Consider the following 19,139-nt stretch of genomic DNA (forward strand, 5'->3'; position numbering starts at 1 on the left):
CGAAAAAAGGGGCGTGGCTGTCTGGAAAAGGGGGTGTTGTCTTTGAAAAGGGGCGTGTTCCCAACATTTTCACAAAAACCCAACATATTTACTAAGGTTTCCACATAAAATGTGGTGGATTTGAGCTGAGGAAAACCGATCAGAACATGTGTAAAAAAAGCAAAATGTAGGGAAAGTGGAAAATGTAGGGAAACCTTAGCAAATACCATGGAAAATAAATTGTAGGGAATTAAAACCCACAAAGAAACCTACACAACACTCTTAGTAAATAAGGGCCATTGGCCCTCATTTACTAAGAGTGTCGGTTTAATCTGAGTGTTTTCCCTGAATTCTCTGAGTGAAAATCTCCATATTTACTAATCTGTCGCCTGACAATTCTTTTGGGGCGCACGGGTTTCCTGAAAGTGTCGCATGCTCTCGGAGTAAAAAAAAAAAAAGGTGAAACATCTCCCTGATTTACTAATGTGTCGCATGGGAAAAAAATTGTGTCCCACGGGTTGGAAATTGTGTTGCACGGTAAATTGTATATATGTCCCCCGCACAGCGCATGTATATATGTCCCGCACAGCGCATGTATATATGTCCCGCACAGCGCATCTATATACACATGCCTCTGAAGCGCTATCAATGACTAATGCAGTGTTCTCCAACTTGCAGACCTCCAGATGTTGCAAAACTACAACTCCCAGCATGCACAAAGCATTCTGGGAGTTATAGTTTTGCAACATCTGGAGGTCCGCAAGTTGGAGACCACTGGCTAATACTTGTCAATGATAGCGCTTCAGAGGCATGTGTATAGAAGCGAAGTGGGGAGCAGACATATAGCGTTATCTGGTCCCCACTTCGCTACAATACACAATCCTCAGCCATCACTGGAGCTGCCCCATCGCCTCCCCCATCCCCGGTGTTATAATTACCTGTTGCCGGGGTCCGAGGTCCGTGATGCTCCTGGCTTCGGCGCTCTTGCTGTGCGCTGTCACTGTGCGCACTGATGGTGACGTCCCCAACGCACGTCATGACGTCACCATCAGTGCGCACAGTGACAGCGCACAGCAAGAGCGCCGAAACCAGGAGCATCGCGGACCTCGGACCCCGGCAACAGGTAATTATAACACCGGGGATGGGGGAGGCAATGGGGCAGCTCCGGTGATGGCTGAGGATTGTGTATTGTAGCGAAGTGGGGACCAGATAACGCCATATGTCTGCTCCCCACTTCGTTTCTATACACATGCCTCTGAAGCGCTATCATTGACAAGTATTAGCCAGTGGTCTCCAACTTGCGGACCTCCGTGCATGCTGGGAGTTTTAGTTTTGCAACATCTGGAGGTCTGCAAGTTGGAGACCACTGCATTAGTCATTGATAGCGCTTCAGAGGCATACGTATATAGATGCGCTGTGCGGGGCATATATAATATATATCTACATGCGCTGCGGGGGGTATATAATAGCGTTGTGCGGGGGACAAGACATATTGCGCAGCGGGGGGCAAGATATATAGAAGCTGTGGGGACATATACATTCCCCCCCAGCGATTTTATATATCTTTCCCCACCGTAGCTCGCAGGGATCCCTGAATGGCTCCTCAGTACGGGCTATTCAGGGATCCCGGCTGGGAAAATGAAAGTAAAACACATCGTACATTGCTGGGGAGCAGACCATGCCACCCGCTCCCCTGCTTAATAACTTTTGATCGGATCGGGTCTCAGAAGTGAGACCCGATGCGATCAACCCCTGTACTACTACCCCCAACATGGAACAGACCCTGTTCTATGATGGGGGTAGGATTCACTCGGTTTTCAGTAATTTCCCGACAGCTCAGAGCTGTCGGGTTTTGGTGAAGAAGAATTCACAGGTTTTCCGCCCCTTTTTGTGATAACCACGCCCATTTTGACGGGTTTAAAAAACACTCTGAGTGATGATATCTTTTGTCGGGTTGTGCGACAAAATTTGTGTCGCATGGACTATGCGACACAAATTTGGTCGCACAACCCGACAAAAACTGTCGGTTTCACGTTAGTAAATGAGGGCCATTGTGTTGTTTAAGTGTTCCCTTTATTTTTATTTTTTGAGCAATATACTTCACTAATCGCCAGCCAGTTTTTTCTTGTAGGCTTAGCAAATGATTAGCAAAGCCCAACTACCCAAAACACATGTCTAATAAAGAAACAATTTTACAAACTAAGTTTAATTTTTTTTAAGCATGCACATTATTTCAGCCAGCCACAGAATTTACAGGTAATTATCTGAATATCTATCTTTTTCCATCTCACTTGTTTATTGTCATCTGTTAAAGTGAGAATAATTAACAACAAAATTTACAAATAAACATTTGTGACATTTAATAAAATAACTAAATAATTAGCGGCCAAAATAGTTACCCTTCTATTCATGATCAACTTTCTATGCAGCAGCAACCACAACCACCTAGACCAGTGATGGCGAACCTATGGCACGCGTGCCACAGGTGGCACGCCGAGTCCCCTCTGTGGGCATGCGGCCATAGTTCGCCAGGCGGGGCAAACCGGGACATCCCTGTCCCGTAAGATCTTTTTGGGACACCAAGATGTCCCGGTTACCTTTCTGCGGCCCGCGTTAACTTTAAAAACGCAGGGGCCGCCGTGAGGTAGCGCACGCAGGGACGTCACTGACGTCCCGTGGAGCGGAGCATCAAGGAGGAGGACCGCGCTGACCGGCATGGTAAGTTACCAGCTACACTTCAGCTTCGGCGCTCCGACCACCAGGAGCGGTGGACGGAGCACTGTGAGGCAGTACACAGACATACAGCCTCCAGCCATACACTGTATATGGCTGAAGGCTGTATGTCTGTGGGGGAACTATACTGCACCTAATGTGGGGGGACTACAACCAAATGTGGGGGGGGGGGAACATACTGCCAAGCTAATGTGGGGGAACTGCAACCTAATGTAGGGGGAACTGCAACCTATGGTGGGGGAACTGCAAACTAATGTGGGGGAACATACTGCCAACCTAATGTGGGGGAACTACAACCTATTGTGGGGGAACTACAACCTAATGTGGGGGAACTACAATCTAATGTGGGGGAACTATACTGCCAAACTAATGTGGGGGAACTATACTTCATGGAAGGAACATGGGGGGTGAGGGAAACTCAGCTCCGGGTGGGGGAAACTCAGCTCCTCTTGGCGTAAAAATATAGTTTTATTAAGGTTCCATTAAAATTATAGAAATAGGACAATAAACAAAAAACCCGTGCATAGTGAGTTAAAAAACGCACAGACCGACGCGTTTCGGGCTGTTGCAAGCGTTTTTTAACTCACTATGCACGGGTGTTTTTTGTTTATTGTCCTATTTCTATAATTTTAATGGAACCTTAATAAAACTATATTTTTACGCCAAGAGGAGCTGAGTTTCCCCCACCCCCCATGTTCCTTCCATGAAGTTTTGCTGTCTCCCGAGGATATGGCTCGGCTACAAGTTCTCGTGCTCCCAGGAATATGACACCTTCCTTCCGGGACTTTCTTATGGTGAGCTGGAGTCTCTTTTTTTGGAGAACTATACTGCCAACCTAATGTGTGGAAACTATACTGCCCACCTACTGTGGGGAAACTACAACCTAATGTGGGGGAACATACTGCCTACCTAATTGTTTTTTCTAAACTTAAACCTCAGTATTCTAATTTAATTGCTGTGCTGGCACTTTGAGGGAAAAATAGTTGGCATGCATTACGGTTTGGGCACTCGGGCTCAAAAAGGTTTGCCATCACTGACCTAGACCATTGTTTCCAAACCAGTGTGCCTCCAGCTGTTGCAAAACTACAACTCCCTGCATGCCCGGACAGCCTTTGGCATCAAACACAGCCATCATTCAGACACTATATTATGAACTACACTAACTTTACATCCCCTGTAGCACAGTTAAATAAATAAAAATCCAGAGTACCCCTTTAAGGCCTTTACTGGCTAAGAAGCAAACACATGAAAAAATGAAGGTTACACACCAACCAGTTAGAGCCACCTCACGGATTACAAAGATCAATTACAATAGCATATCACTAGGACTGAGGTACCATATAGTCTTTAAAATAGTAAAGGAAGTCTAATAAATAAGGCAAACAAATTAATGAATCTCACAGCAAAGAAAGTGCTCACAAAGATAATCACAATAGTTTGCCTGTCAATATGTCATAGCTCATGACATACAGTAGATAAGCAAAGGGCTCCCGTTAGTCAAAGTACATCACAAAATTAATTAAGGAAAGCATACATAATTAAAGTCTTATGCCAACGCGTTTCTATCCTAGTGTCCTGTAAATTTTGACGCGAGGACTTCCTCAGGGAAAATGACATACAGATATGCAGCCAACCATAATGGAGAGCCAAGGGCAACCAACGTATTAACATAGGTCACAGGGACCACGATAAATTATGAATAAGGCGACAGGCATACAGAAAACATAAAAAAACTGCCACATCAGTCACAGTATGAGGTCTTATGGTACTACACCGCAGCCTTATAATCTATAATGGACGGCACGGTTGGTCGGGGGGGGTTGTGCCCCCCACTTGTAAAGAGACCAAAAGTAATGGGACAGAATAATAATCATAAATCAAACTTTCACTTTTTAACTCCTTAAGGACACATGACGTACTGGAACGTCATGTGTCCGCTCCCGATCTATAACGCAGGGCCACTGCGTGCCCCGCGTCATAGTGGGTCGGGCCCGGCCTCTTACAACGGCCGGGACCCGTGGCTAATAGCGTGCGGCATTGATCGCAGTGCCGCGCGCTATTAACCCTTTAGACGCGGCATTCAAAGTTGAACGCCGCGTCTAAAATGAAAGTGAAAGTATGCCGGTTAGCTCAGTGGGCTGTTCGGGATAGCCGCGGCGAAATCGCGGCATCCCGAACAGCTTACAGGACAGCAGGAGGGTCTCTACCTGCCTCCTCGCTGTCCGATCGCAGAATGACTGCTCAGTGCCTGAGATCCAGGCATGAGCAGTCATGCGGCAGAATCATCGATCACTGGTTTCCTATGAGAAACCAGTGATCAATGATAAAGATCAGTGTGTGCAATGTTATAGGTCCCTATGGGACCTATAACACTGCAAAAAAAAAAAAGAAAAGTGAATAAAGATCATTTAACCCCTTCCCTATTAAAAGTTTGAATCACCCCCCTTTTCCCATAAAAAAAAAAACACAGTGTAAATAAAAATAAACATACATGGTATCGGCGCGTGCGGAAATGTCCGAATTATAAAAATATCACTAAATAAACCGCACGGTCAATGGCGTACGCGCAAAAAAATTCCAAAGTCCAAAATAGTGCATTTTTGGTCACTTTTTATATCATGAAAAAATGAATAAAAACCGATTAATAAGTCCTATCAATGCAAAAATTGTACCGCTAAAAACTTCAGATCACCGCGCAAAAAATGAGCCCTCATACCGCCCCATATGCGCAAAAATAAAAAAGTTATAGGGGCCAGAAGATGACAATTTTAAACGTATTAATTTTCCTGCATGTAGTTATGATTTTTTCCAGAAGTAGGACAAAATCAAACCTATATAAGTAGGGTATCATTTTAATCGTATGGACCTACAGAATAAAGATAAGGTGTAATTTTTTCCGAAAAATGTACTACGTAGAAACGGAAGCCCCCAAAAGTTACAAAACAGCGTTTTTTTTCAATTTTGTCTCACAATGATTTTTTTTTCCGTTTCACCGTAGATTTTTGGGAAAAATGACTGATGTCATTACAAAGTAGAATTGGTGACGTAAAAAATAAGCCATCATATGGATTTTTAGGTGCAAAATTGAAAGAGTTATGAATTTTTAAAGGAAAGGAGGAAAAAACGAAAATGCAAAAACGGAAAAACCCTCGGTCTTAAAGGGGTTAATACTTGGTTGCAAATCCTTTGCAGTCAATTACAGCCTGAAGTCTGGAACGCATAGACATCACCGGATGCTGGGTTTCATCCCTGGTGATGCTCTGCCAGGCCTCTACTGTAACTGTATTCAGTTCCTGCTTGTTCTTGGGGCATTTTCCCTTAATTTTTTTTTCTTCAGCAAGTGAAATACATGCTCAATCTGATTCAGTTCAGGTGATTGACTTGGCCATTGCATAACATTCCACTTCTTTCCCTTAAAAAAACTCTTTGGTTGCTTTTGCAGTATGCTTTGGGTCATTGTCCATCTGCACTGTGAAGCGTTCTGAAGTATTTTGCTGACAATGAGCGGATAATATTGCCCAAAACACTTTAGAATTCATCTTGCTGCTTTTGTCAGCAGTCACATCATCAATAAATACAAGAGAAGCAGTTCCATTGGCAGCCATACATGCTCACGTCATGACATAACCACCACCATGCTTCACTGATGAGGTTTTATGCTTAGGATCATGTTCTTTCCTTCTCCATACTCTTCTCTTCCCATCACTCTGGTACAAGTTGATCTCGGTCTCATCTGTCCATAGGATGCTGTTCCAGAACTGTGAAGGCTTTTTTAGATGTCGTTTGGCAAACTCTAATCTGACCTTCCTGTTTTTGAGACTCACCAATGGTTTCCATCTTGTGGTGAACCCTCTGTATTCACTCTGGTGAAGTCTTCTCTTGATTGTTGACTTTGACACATACTGTATTTTTCGCCGTATAAGACACACTTTTTCTTCCCCAAAACTGGGGGGGAAAAGTCTGTGCGTCTTATACAGCGAATACACCCCTATCGCGGCGGTCCCTGCTGCCATCAACGGCCGGGACCCGCGGCTAATACAGGACATCACCGATCGCGGTGATGCCCTGTATTAACCCTTCAGACACGGCGATCACGGCTGACCGCCGCGTCTGAAGGGAAAGTGACACTAACCCGGCTGTTCAGTCGGGCTGTTCGGGACCGCCACGATTTCACCGCGGCGGTCCAGAACAGCCCGACTGAATAGCCGGGTTAGTGCTTACAGGACACCGGGAGGGACCTTACCTGCCTCCTCTGTGTCTTCTCCATTCAGGGATCCCCTGTATGGCCGGCGCTCTCCTTCCTCGTTGTCGCGTACGTGCGTCGGCGTGCGTAACGACGTGATGGTGGCGACGGAGAGCGAGGATACCCGGCCGGCAGCAGAGACGTTCCGGAGCGACGGGGACACAGCGACAGCGATGGAGCGACATCCAGGGCAGCGGTGACGGGTCCGGAGCGGCGGGGACACGTGAGTATTACCTCCTATGCAGTGGTCTTCAATCTGCGGACCTCCAGATGTTGCAAAACTACAACTCCCAGCATGCCGGGAGTTGTAGTTTTGCAACATCTGGAGGTCCGCAGGTTGAAGACCACTATTGGGTTCAAAATCTTTATTTTTTTAGATTTTGCACCTATAAATTGGGTGTGTCTTATACCCCGGTGCGTCCTATAGGGCGAAAAATACGGTACACCTACCACCTGGAGAGTGTTCTTCATCTGACCAAGTGTTGTGAATGGGGTTTTCTTCACCAGGGAAAGAATTCTTTGGTCATCCTCCACAGTTGTCTTGGTCTTCCGGGTCTTTTGGTGTTGCTGAGCTCACCAGTGCATTCCTTCTTTTTAAGAATATTCCAAACCGTTGTTTTGGCCATGCCTAATGTTTTGGCTATCTCTCTGATGGTTTTTTTTTCAGCCTAATGATAGCTTGCTTCACTGATAGTGACAGCTCTTTGGATCTCATCTTGAGAGTTAACAGCAACATATTCCAAATGCAAATAGCACACTTGAAATTAACTCTGGACCTTTTATCTGCTCATTGTAATTGGGATAATGAGGGAATAACAGCTGAGAAGCCAATTGTCCCATTAAATTTGGTATCTTAACAATTGGGAGGCACATATGCAAACTGTTGTAATTCCTGTACCGTTCGCCTGATTTGGATGTAAATACCCGCAAATTAAAGCTGACAATCTTCAGTTAAAGCACATCTTGTTTGTTTCATTACAAATCCATTGTGGTGGTGTATACAGCCAAAAATGTTAGAATTGTGTCGATGTCCCAATATTTATGGACCTGACTATATTTAGGGCATAAGAAGCATAATAGCTGGCCCTGCAGTGACAGAGCTCCTGATAGTGTATCCGGAAACAGGATACATTACCGGCAGCTCTGCCACTGACCTATACCTAGCGCCCGCAGCAAAGTATCTTTTTTCCCCCCAAAACGCCTATTATAGCTTATATGGCTGTGGTGTAGTGGCAGGTTTTTTATGTTTTCTGTATGCTTGTTGACTTCTTCTTCATTTATAGTTTTATTGTGGTCCCTGTGACCTAATGTTAATACGTTGGTTGCTCCTGGTTTTCCATTATGGTTGGCTGCATACCTGTAGGTTGTTGCTCTTGAGGAAGTCTTTCCGTCAGAATTTACAGGACGCTAGAATAAAAATGCGTAGGGATAAGACTTTAAAGGGGTTATCCCTAAAAGTTACAAAATGACATTTTTTTCTTCAATTTTTTTTCCGTTTCACTGTGAATTTTTTGGTAAAATGACTAATGTCACTGCAAAGTAGAATTGGTGGCGCAAAAAATAAGTCATAATATGGAATTTTATGTGCAAAATTGAAAGGGATATGATTTTTAGAAGGTGATGAGGAAAAAATGAAAATGCAAAAACGGAAAAATGCTGCGTCCTTAAGGGGATAATTGGTCCCTGCCACACTGGGAAAGCCATTCAGGAATGGTTCAGGAACATGATAGAGATCAGGGGTGGACTTGGCCTCCAATTTCCCCGAATCTGGAGGCCGCACCACAATTTCCAGAACTACTTACAGATCTACTGCTAACATCTTGGCGCTAGATACCACAAGACATCTTCAGAGATCTTGTGGGTCCATCACTTCATGAATGAGGAAGAAAATGGGTTGTTGGAACTAGAAAGCCCTTGTATGAAGACATGAAAAACATGTCTGAATTCCCAACAACATACCTATAATGTGAAAGTAAAAGATATAGTGAAGATTCGGCAGTAGTAACATAACAATAGACAGGACACACCACCTCATGACCTTCCCTCAATGGCCGACTGCATGGGTCGTTACGCGCGCTAGGCTGAGCCGTGACGTCATGACGCCGTTGACGCAGCTCCAGCTCTGGCCGTGTGTAGCGTGGGCTCCTGCAGCCATTGCAGCTCAGAGAGGTCCTCGCTTGAGTGTCACGGCGCAGGCTCGCTGTAGCGCAGCCGCTCTGAGGTGAGTGCCCTACCGCGCAATCTCCAGCTATCTCAGCCCTGCTGGCGCAGCCGCAACACGGAGCTCGGGCTCCGGGGCTCAGCCAGCAGCTCCGCCCCGCACAGCGCTTGCCGGGGATAACTAGGGGAAGTGGGGCGCCGGGAGTCGGCTAGAGCGCTACTAAACGGCGGGGAACAGGCTGCAGGCCTTGCTAGGCCCCTGTTAAGGCGGTCATTTCTAGGGCTGGATGAGGGTAGAGGCCTGGCCTCCCGGCGGGGTGTTCCGCTGCCTGCAGGTAGCAGACAAGGCCCAATGTGTGCCCCAGTGTATCCGTGCAGAGCCAGCTGTGTACAGGGATTTGTAGTGTGAATGGGGGCATAGGGACAGTGGATGCGATCAGCCTGGAGTATTAACCCTTTATCATAGAGGCAGTGTGTAACCCCATGCATCCACCACCCAGGGATATAGGAACCCAGTGGGATGGATACCATAATCTGCCTATACAGCTGTGACTGCCTGGAGCTGGCCTGCACTCAGGGATTATGGCTGATCACCCAATTGATGTCAGTAATAATTCTATGGTGCTATAAATGATCAGATCTGACTGATGCCTTCTCCATCCCACACATCACCATTGTACATCAGTACATTTCTTGCTTGGAGGTATTGGATCTATTATTTACAATACTCCATGAACTGTATACATGTAACCATTCTGGGCTGAGCCATGACCCATGATTTGTACCATTATCAATGGGGAAAAGGTGTGTGCCCTCACCATCATCATACCCAGCTACACTCATTGGCCAGCAACTATTGCGAGATGAACGGTTTTTAATACCTGTTGTCCATGCACAGTAGTTATTGGCCGGACAGGACATTGTTGCCCTGTGTAAGGCTAGGTTTACATATGTCCAGCGAAACTGGATGAAAATGGCCATAACTCATGCCAGAAGTGCATCATCCAGTGTCCATTGTTTGTGAATGCCAGACTGAGATGCTGGATGATTGTGAACTGTCCCATTCAAATGAATAGGATCAGTTCTGGCTTCATGTTCCCTCCAGCGCAGCTTTTTTTAAGGACACATGCAGTAAATGCACAGCGCTGCAGTGTGCCTCTTTGAGCACAGTGACGTATATTTACAGCGGTCCACTCCAGTGCAATCATAGGGGTCCAAATGGTGGCTGGAAGTCTATTACCTTCCTCCGGCATGCAGGATCTCCAATCTTCTTGTGCGGCATGCTTTATACAAGATCCTTGATAGTACTATGGGGGACATTTATCAAATCCTGTCCAGAGGAAAAGTTGCTGAGTTGCACATAGCAGCCAATAAGATTGCTTTTTTAATTTCTGAAAAGTCCTCTAAAAAAAATTTGAGGCAATCTGATCGGTTGCTAAGGGCAACACAGCAACTTTTCTGAACAGGTTTTGATAAATGTCCCATGTTCTTACATTGTACTGAGCAGTGCTTTACAGTCCAGTGACTGCATATAATAGTCCCATATGGTGACTTGAAAGTGTAACATAAATATAAAATGCTGAAATGTACAAACTAAACAAGGAAAACGAAAACGCAAAAATGAAAATGTCCAAGTGATGGGGCGGGATTATGCAGTCAGGGGATGTGAACTTAATTTTGGTAATGGGAGTAAATATCAGGTGGTGGGTATGATTATACATGTGAATGCTGTACATTGAGGGGTGTGTGTGCCTAATACACACTACCGAATTGTAAGATCACGCCCATCACCTCATATTCACTCCCAGTATTACAATTAAACTGGCCAGCGTTCAGAACATTTCGTTCCAAACGCTGTGCGGCAGGGGTCGGCCACACCCCCTCGTGCCGTCACGCTCTGCCACCTTATTGCAAGTCTGTGGAAGGGGGCAAGTCTATGGGAGATAGACATGTATAAATGTAATTGTGCTGTTAACCCCTTTTAGACCAAGCTTTTTTTCCGTTTAAGCACTTTGGTTTTTTCCTCCTTAAAAAATTTGCACCTAAAAATCCATATGATTACTTTTTTATTTTTTTTGCAACACCAATTCTACTTTGTAATGAGTCATTTTACCATAAAAATCTACAGCGGAACTGAAAAAAGTGCTACAAAAAAAAACCATTTTGTAATTTTGGTGGCTTCCGATTCCACGCAGTACATTTTTCTGTAAAAATGACACCTGTATTCTGTAGGTCCATGCAATTAAAATGATACCCTACTTATATAGGTTGGATTTTGTCGTACTTCTGGAAAAAATCATAACTACATGCAGGAAAATTTATACGTTTAAAATTTTCATCTTATGTCATCTGACCCCTATAACTTTTTTTTTATTTTTCTGCGTATGAGGCGGTACGAGGGCTCATTTTTTGCGCTGTGATCTGAAGTTTTTATCTCTACTGTTTTTGTTTTGATCAGACTTTTTGATCACTTTTTATTCATTTTTTGGTATAAAAACTGACCAAAAAATACACTATTTTGGACTTTTGAATTTTTTTTGCGCGTACGCCATTAACCATGCGGTTTAATTAATATATTTTTATAGGTCGGACATTTACGCATGCGGCGATACCGCATATGTTTTGTTTTATTTTACATTTATATATTTTTTTTTTTATTGGAAAAGGGGGGTCATTCTGACTTTTATTAGCACATCTATTATCTTTTTTTTTTTTTACACTTTTTTTATTTATTTTTTATTTTTTTATGTTATAGCTCCCATAGTGGGCTATAACATGCATTACACTGATTGAATACACTGATCAATGCTATTCCATAGAATCTCAGGCTTGGAGCAGCCCATCGGACAGTGTGGAGCAAGGCATGGAGCCTCCTGCTGCATTCTCAGCTGTTCGGGACGCCACGATTTCACTGCAGTGGTCCCGAACAGCTCTGCTGGGCTAATTGGCAGCATATTCTCCCGTTTTAGACGCCGCAATCAACTTTGATAGCGGCATCTAAAGGGGTTAATCTCGGCCATCAGCCCGATCGGCGATGTCCGGTATTAGCCATGGGTCCCGGTTGCACAAAGCACGCTTCACAGATCAGGTGCCGGCCACGGCCCTAATAAATTTACATCCGTGGTGTTTAACCTCTTAAGCACTGAGCCCCTTTTTGCAAATCTGACCACTGTCACTTTATGCATTAATAACTCTGGAATGCTTTTACCGTTTATTCTGATTCCGAGAGAGTTTTTTTCATGACATATTCATTTCATGAAATTTTTTAATTTTTTTTAACTTTGAAGCTCTCTGCTTGTAAGGAAAATAGACATTCCAAATAAATTATATATTGATTCACATATACAATATGTCTACTTTATGTTTGCTTCATAAAGTTGGCAGGTTTTTACTTTTTGAAGACATCAGAGGGCTTCAAAGTCCAGCAGCAATTTTCCCACGAAAATTTCGAAGTCAGAATTTTTCAGGGACCAGTTCAGTTTGAAGTGGATTTGAGGGGCTTTCATGTTAGAAATACCCCATTATAAAAACTGCACCCCTCAAAGTATTCAAAATGACATTCAGAAAGTTTAACCCTTTAGGTGTTTCACAGGAATAGCAGCAAAGTGAAGGAGAAAATTCGAAATCTTCATTTTTTACACTCGCATGTTCTTGTAGAGCCATTTTTTTGAATTTTTACAAGGGGTGAAAGAAGAAAAATCCCCCCAAAATTTGAAACCCCACTTCTCTCGAGTAGGGAAATACCTCATGTGTATGTCAATTGCTCTGCGTGTGCACTAGAACGGAAGGTGCGACAATGGGATTTTGGAAAGCAAATTTTGCTGAAATGGTTTTATGGTTGAAACTACACCCCTCAAGGAACATAAAAAGGGGTTCAGTGAGCCTTAACACCCCACAGGTGTTAAACGACTTTTCGTTGGATGTGTAAATGAAGAAATGTTTTTCACTAAAATGCTGTTTTCCCCCAAATTTCAAATTTTTACAAGGGGTAATAGGAGAAAATGCCCCCTAAAAATTGTAACCCCATTTCTTCTTTCTTTAATAAGGGGTGCAGTGAGCATTTACACCCCACTGGCGTTTGACAGATCTTTGGAACAGTGGGCTGTGCAAATGAAAAATGACATTTTTCATTTTCACGGACTACTGTTCCAAAAATCTCAGACACCTGTGTGTGTGTGTGTGTGTGTGGGGGGGGGGGGTGTAAATGCTCACTGCACCCCTTATTAAATTCAGTGAGGGGTGTAGTTTCCAAAATGGGGTCACATGTGGCCGAGGGGTCCATTGTTCTTGCACTATGTAAACACACATGGCCTTCAATTCCGGACAACTTTTCTCTCCAAAAGCCCAATGGCGCTCCTTCTCTTCTGAGCATTGTAGTTTGCCCGCAGAGCACTTAACATCCACATATGGGGTATGTTCTTGCTCAGAAGAAATGGGGTTGCAAATTTTGAGGGGCCTTTTTTTCCTATTTTCCCTTGTGAAAATGACAAATTTAGGGTAACACCAGCATTTTAGCTTAAAAAAATTATTTCATTTTCCCATCCAACTTTAACAAAAAATTTGTCAAACACCTGTGGGGTGTTACAGCTCACTATACCCCTTGTCACATTCCGTGAGGGGTGTAGTTTCCAAAATGGGGCCACACGTGGGTAATTTTTTGCGTTTGTCAGAACCACTGTAAAATTAGCCATCCCTGTGCAAATCACCTCAAATGTACATAGTGCGCTCTCACTCCTGAGCCTTGTGCGTCCGCAGAGCATTTTCCGTCTACAAATTTTGGGTCTTTTTTTCCTTTTAACTCTTGTGAAAATAAAAAGTATGGGGCAACACCAGGCTGGTGTAGACCCCAACTTTTCCTTTTCATAAGGGGTAAAAGGAGAAAAAGCCTCCCCCCCAAAAAAAAAAATATTTGTAACGCAATTACTCCCGAGTTTGGAGAGACATTTCCACATGCGATGATACCACATGTTTATTTTTATTTAGTTTTTTTTCCCCAATGGGAATAGGGGGGTGATTCTTACTTTTATTAGGGAAGGTGTTAAATGATCTTTAACTCTTTTTTTTTTTTTTTACGCTTTATTTATTTGTTATTTTTTTTGCAGTGTTATTGTATTGACACGGCAAAGATCAATGTAATCAGCGGTCGATTGCTCAAGCCTGGATTTCAGGTTTGGAGCAATCACCGAGGCAGGTGTGGGGACCTCCGCTTGCTTTCTAGCTGATCGGGACAACGCATCTGTCCTCAGGTTGTGTGGTATTTCAACAACGTTCCATTGAAGTGAATAGAGCCAAATTGTAATACCACATAAAACCTTTTTTTGAAGAAATTAACTTTTGTTTTATTCCTGGATAACCCCTTTTAAAGTGCAACTGTCACAAATTTTTCACCCCTTAGACTACTACCATGATAGTAGTGATGAAATGAAATCCAGCGATATCCTTTGGCTGTGCTTTTTCATCTTTAATTACTTTTACAATCTTTATCTTATGCGGTCAACCACAGTCGAATAGGTGTGGCTTGGGGTTTGTAATGCCACGCCTATCTTCTCTACTTCAGCGCTGGGTCTGCTGTGTTACAAGACACAGGTCCTCAGAGCATGCGCCCTTGATGTCCCGGACGTGTGTGCCGGCCCAGTGTGAATTCACAGAACGAGCACATTCTCCCTGCGTTTAGCACTGCACAGGCGCACAAAGGTGTCAGACGGCGGGAGTGAGCGCTCGCTCTGTTAATTCATGCTGAACCGGTGTGCACGTCCAGGACATCAGAGATGCATGCGCTAAGGACCTCTGTGTCTTATCACACAGTGGTCCCAGTGCATTGCAAACCCCAAGCCATGCTCATCTGACTGGTTGACTGTAGAAGATAAAGATTTATAAGTGATTAAAGATGAAAAAGGGCAGCCAAAGGTATGGCTACATTACATTTTTTTGTGACAGTTGCGCTTTAAAAAATTACTAATTTACTTTATTGGTTGTCACATCGACCACTGGTTTGCCTGTATAATACAACTTTATATGCTAATGCCTGTGCTCTGAAGCATTGTACAGAGATTGTAAAACAAAAATAGAGAAAAAGAAACATTCGCACATCCACAATTTGTATTTTGATCTACTTGCTTCTCAGCATAAATTCAATCACTAACAGATTGTTAGTTTACATTTTGATCAAAAAGTACAAGCCTACTCGCCACGTCAAGAATTGAAGTATTTAAAATGGTTCCCTAACCCAACATTGGCGTAGCGGCGGCAGCCACCACAGCACCATGCCCACAGGGGGAGCGACCCAGTAGCCAGGCAGCCCCACTGCTGCCTGACCAAGCCTTGGGCCACACCACCCCACAGACAAAGCATCACAGTAACAATGACTGCCGCAGTGCAACAACGCCAATGTGAATACCTACCAAGTGCTTCCTGCCAGAGGGCTGGGAGAATTAGGAGGAAACCCTTATGCAGTCTCCTGCTAATTAAAAATGCTTGGGCCGAATGGGTGGAGCAAAGTGCTGGCTATGAAAGAGGGGACAGACTACAATTGTAAAACAAAAATAGAGGGAAAAAAACACAGCCGCACATCATCATTATGTATTTTGATCTTCTTGCTTCTCAGCATTGGCCGGGCAGCAGCATGGCTGCCTGGCCATTGGGTCATTCCACTGGTGGGCTTGGTGTCTCGGAGGCAGTGGTCGCTGCTCGGTGCTACGCCAGTGTCAGGTTAGGGAGAAAGAGGCAGTCCCTCTTTAAAAATACAAATGGTGGATGTGCGGCTATGTTTCTCTATTTTTGCTGTACGTTTGTAGTCTCTCCTTCCTTTCATGGCCAACATTCCACTCCACCCATTCGGCCCAGGCATTTTTAATTAGCAGGAGACTGCATAAGGGTTTCCTCCTTACCGGGAAGGAGCACATGGTAGGTTTCATACTGGTGTGGTTCTCTGTGGCGGCCATTGTTTCTGTGATGCTTTTGTCTGTGGGGTGGTGTGGCCCAGAGCCAGGGGCTTGGTCGGGCAGCAGTGGGGCTGCCTGGCCACTGGGTCATTCCCCCCGGTGGGCTTGGTGTCTCAGAGGCAGTGGTTGGCGCTCGGTGCCACGCCAGTGTCAGGTTAGGGAGAAAGAGGCAGTGCCCACTCTGACTAGATGGCCTTGACGTGGCGAATGGGCTTGTACTTTTTGATCAAAATGTGTATTAACAACCTATTAGTTTTTTAAATTATGCTGAGAAGCAGGTAGATCAAATTACAAATGGTGGATGTGCGGCTATGTTTATCTATTTTTGTTGTACAATTGTACAGAGATTGTCCTTATTCAGATCATCCCCTGTCAACAATAGGGTTCCCCTTGTACAGTCTCCTAGGAAATCTAATAACCCATCAGTATGGCTTTTGGGTGAGGGAAGAAACAAGTATTTCAATAGAAAACCCCACAAACATGGGAAAGCATCCAAGCAAATGGATCAAGAAAAAAAACTTTCCACACCAGCATCCTTATTGTTATTCCCCATCCACAGTAAACTGCCATCCCCAAAAAACTGAAGTGCTCCTTTAGGAGAGCAGCAGTGACTCTGGTTCCACACTGTAGCCTTATCATAACCTCAGGCACATATAAGAGGCTTTCTAACAGAAGATTGTTACTGCACTGAATCAGGCGTAAAAAATGTCACTTTGGTGGGAAGTCTGAGGGTAAAACCTTACCAGACCCAGGAACATGGAGCTGTCAGATGAAAGTTAGTCGATTGTTCTTTCATGCTGCCAATTAATTTACCTTATTCATTACAAAACATAAATGTCTGCTGGAGGTTGCCTATTCCCCTCTTAAAGCTGAACCTACATGCTTGGCTCAGTGTAGAGTGGAGTCCAAAGACATGACTGCGCTTTGCTTATACCTATGTTGTGCCTAGTGTCATTATTTATTTTTAGATGGTATTTTACAAAATATAAAAGGGAGTAATTGTTTACTTTGACAGACGTTTGTAGACATCTATTTAATGATTTATTTGAATTTGAAAGGGGACAGAATGTTTTGTACACATGTTACATATGTTTACTTTTTTTTAGGTATATGTTTTTTTTCTTCTTATAAATGAAATGTACATTTAACATACAGTCATGGCCATAAATGTTGGTACCCCTGAAATTTTTCAAGTAAAAGTATTTCTCACAGAAAAGGATTGCAGTAACACGTTTTGCTATACACATGTTTATTCCCTTTGTATATTGGAACTAAACAAAAAAGGGAGGGGAAAAAAAAGCTAATTGGACATATCACACCAAACTCCAAAATGAGCTGACTAAAATTGGCACCTTTTCAAAATTGTGGAAAAATAAGATTTTCACACATGTGATGCTCCTTTAAACTCACCTGGGGCAAGTAACAGGTGTGGGCAATATAAAAATGACACCTGAAAGACAAAAAGGAGAGAAGTTAATTCGTTTTTGCATTGTGTGTCTGTGTGTGCCATACTAAGCATGGACAACAGAAAAAGAGAAGAGAACTGTCTGAGGACTTGAGAACCAAAATTGTGGAAAAATATCAACAATCTCAAGGTTACAAGTCCATCTCCAGAGATCTAGATTTGCCTTTGTCCACCGTGTGCAACATTATCAACAAGTTTGCAACCCATGGCACTGTAGCTAATCTCCCTGGGTGTGGACGGAAGAGAAAAATTGATGAAAGGTGTCAACGCAGGATAGTCGGGATGGTGGATAAGCAGCCCCAAACAAGTTCCAAGGATATTCAAGCTGTCCTGCAGGCTCAGGGAGCATCAGTGTCAGCGCAAAGTATCCATTGACATTTAAATTAGGGATTTCCTGATGCCATTTTTTTAAGACCGAGTACAGATACTTTAATTCTAGTCACACTATTCAAGCAGAAATTGGCTGGCACTGGTGCTGTGTAAATAACTAAGACGATCACAACATGCAGCCGCGGTATAGCACAAATCTTCAACACTATTCCACCTGGGTGCTCCACCCGTATGAGCGACAGCAATGTCCACAATACATCCAAATAGAAAGAAACACGGGGGCACTCACGTTTAAGTGAACAGGTATAAACTTCTTTATTTCTTTAGACAAGGTACATTTTCAAGCGTAGCGCAGTGGGGCGTTCAGGAGACACATCCGTATGCAACGATAGCTATTTCGTGCCGCTCCTGGCACTTCTTCAGGTCACTTTAATTCTAGTACTCGCCGATACCAAGTACGAGTACTTTTTATTTTAAAGGGTATCTGACACCAGGGTGACCCGGTTTCTGGTGCTGCTTATTGTGCTGATATGTGGGTTCTTGTTGTGTACAATGGAGGCGGCTGCTGTAGTATGAGCCAAGATCTCTCTCTTCTCCATTGGGCCGAACATGGAATTTGCATTGGCAGCGAAACCGATGTCTTCGAAGTGATTGCTCTGACGTTCACATGGTGAGCAGCAGTAGAAACCCGGTCACCTGCACTATCTACCTTTAAATTCAAATTAGTGCAGGTGACTTTGCTGTAAGATTGCATTTAATAGTAAGTAGTATCCCCTTGAATGTAGTATAGATAGTTGCAGCAGGGATGTGGAATTTCTATCGCCCGACACCCGGTACTAGCAGTTTTGGGTGCCGGGCAGGTGAATTTGTCCGGCCCTTAGCCCTGCTTCGGGCAAGCAGGGCTGGGCCGGACCTGACAAGTGCGGCGGCAATCTGCAGTCTGTATGGAGCGGGCACCCGACTCCTGCCCGCTCCATACTCTGCAGCCTGTGTAAGCCGAAGCAGAGCAGGGGAGATGAGAAGCTGTGTATGTGTCTTCTCTCCCCTGCTCTGCGGACGTGCGGGGGAGATGAGGGGGCGTGGTATCTTGCTCCCCGTGCAGACCTGCGTCCTCTGCCTTCACTCCCCCCAGCTGTAGCTTCGGAGAGCTGAGGGGAGGAGGCCCGTCTGCACGGGGAGATGCTTGCGGTGCTCTGCAGTATGTATGGAGCGGGCTCGGGATTCCTTCCCGCTCCATACTCTGCAGCCCCTGGCTGTTCTCAGTAGCCGGGGGCCGCCGCTAATAGCC

The 19,139-nt window shown here is 44.3% G+C and overlaps 1 protein-coding gene across 6 annotated transcripts in view; it reads left to right on the forward strand.

Annotated features, from left to right (window-relative positions):
* Nucleotides 1–9,064: 9,064 nt before the first annotated feature.
* NRF1 (nuclear respiratory factor 1) overlaps nucleotides 9,065–19,139 on the forward strand; it is a 67,287-nt gene continuing 57,212 nt past the window's right edge. For 5 of the 6 annotated variants that reach the window (XM_056573145.1, XM_056573142.1, XM_056573147.1 and 2 more), the window contains exon 1: nucleotides 9,065–9,176. The gene's annotated coding sequence lies outside the window, so the exon portion shown is untranslated. Of the gene's footprint in view, nucleotides 9,177–9,655; nucleotides 9,819–19,139 lie in introns of those variants that run through there. The other variant, XM_056573143.1, reaches the window with a different exon arrangement.

This window comes from Hyla sarda, chromosome 4 (assembly GCF_029499605.1).
Source record: "Hyla sarda isolate aHylSar1 chromosome 4, aHylSar1.hap1, whole genome shotgun sequence".
Taxonomy (NCBI): Eukaryota; Metazoa; Chordata; class Amphibia; order Anura; family Hylidae; genus Hyla; species Hyla sarda.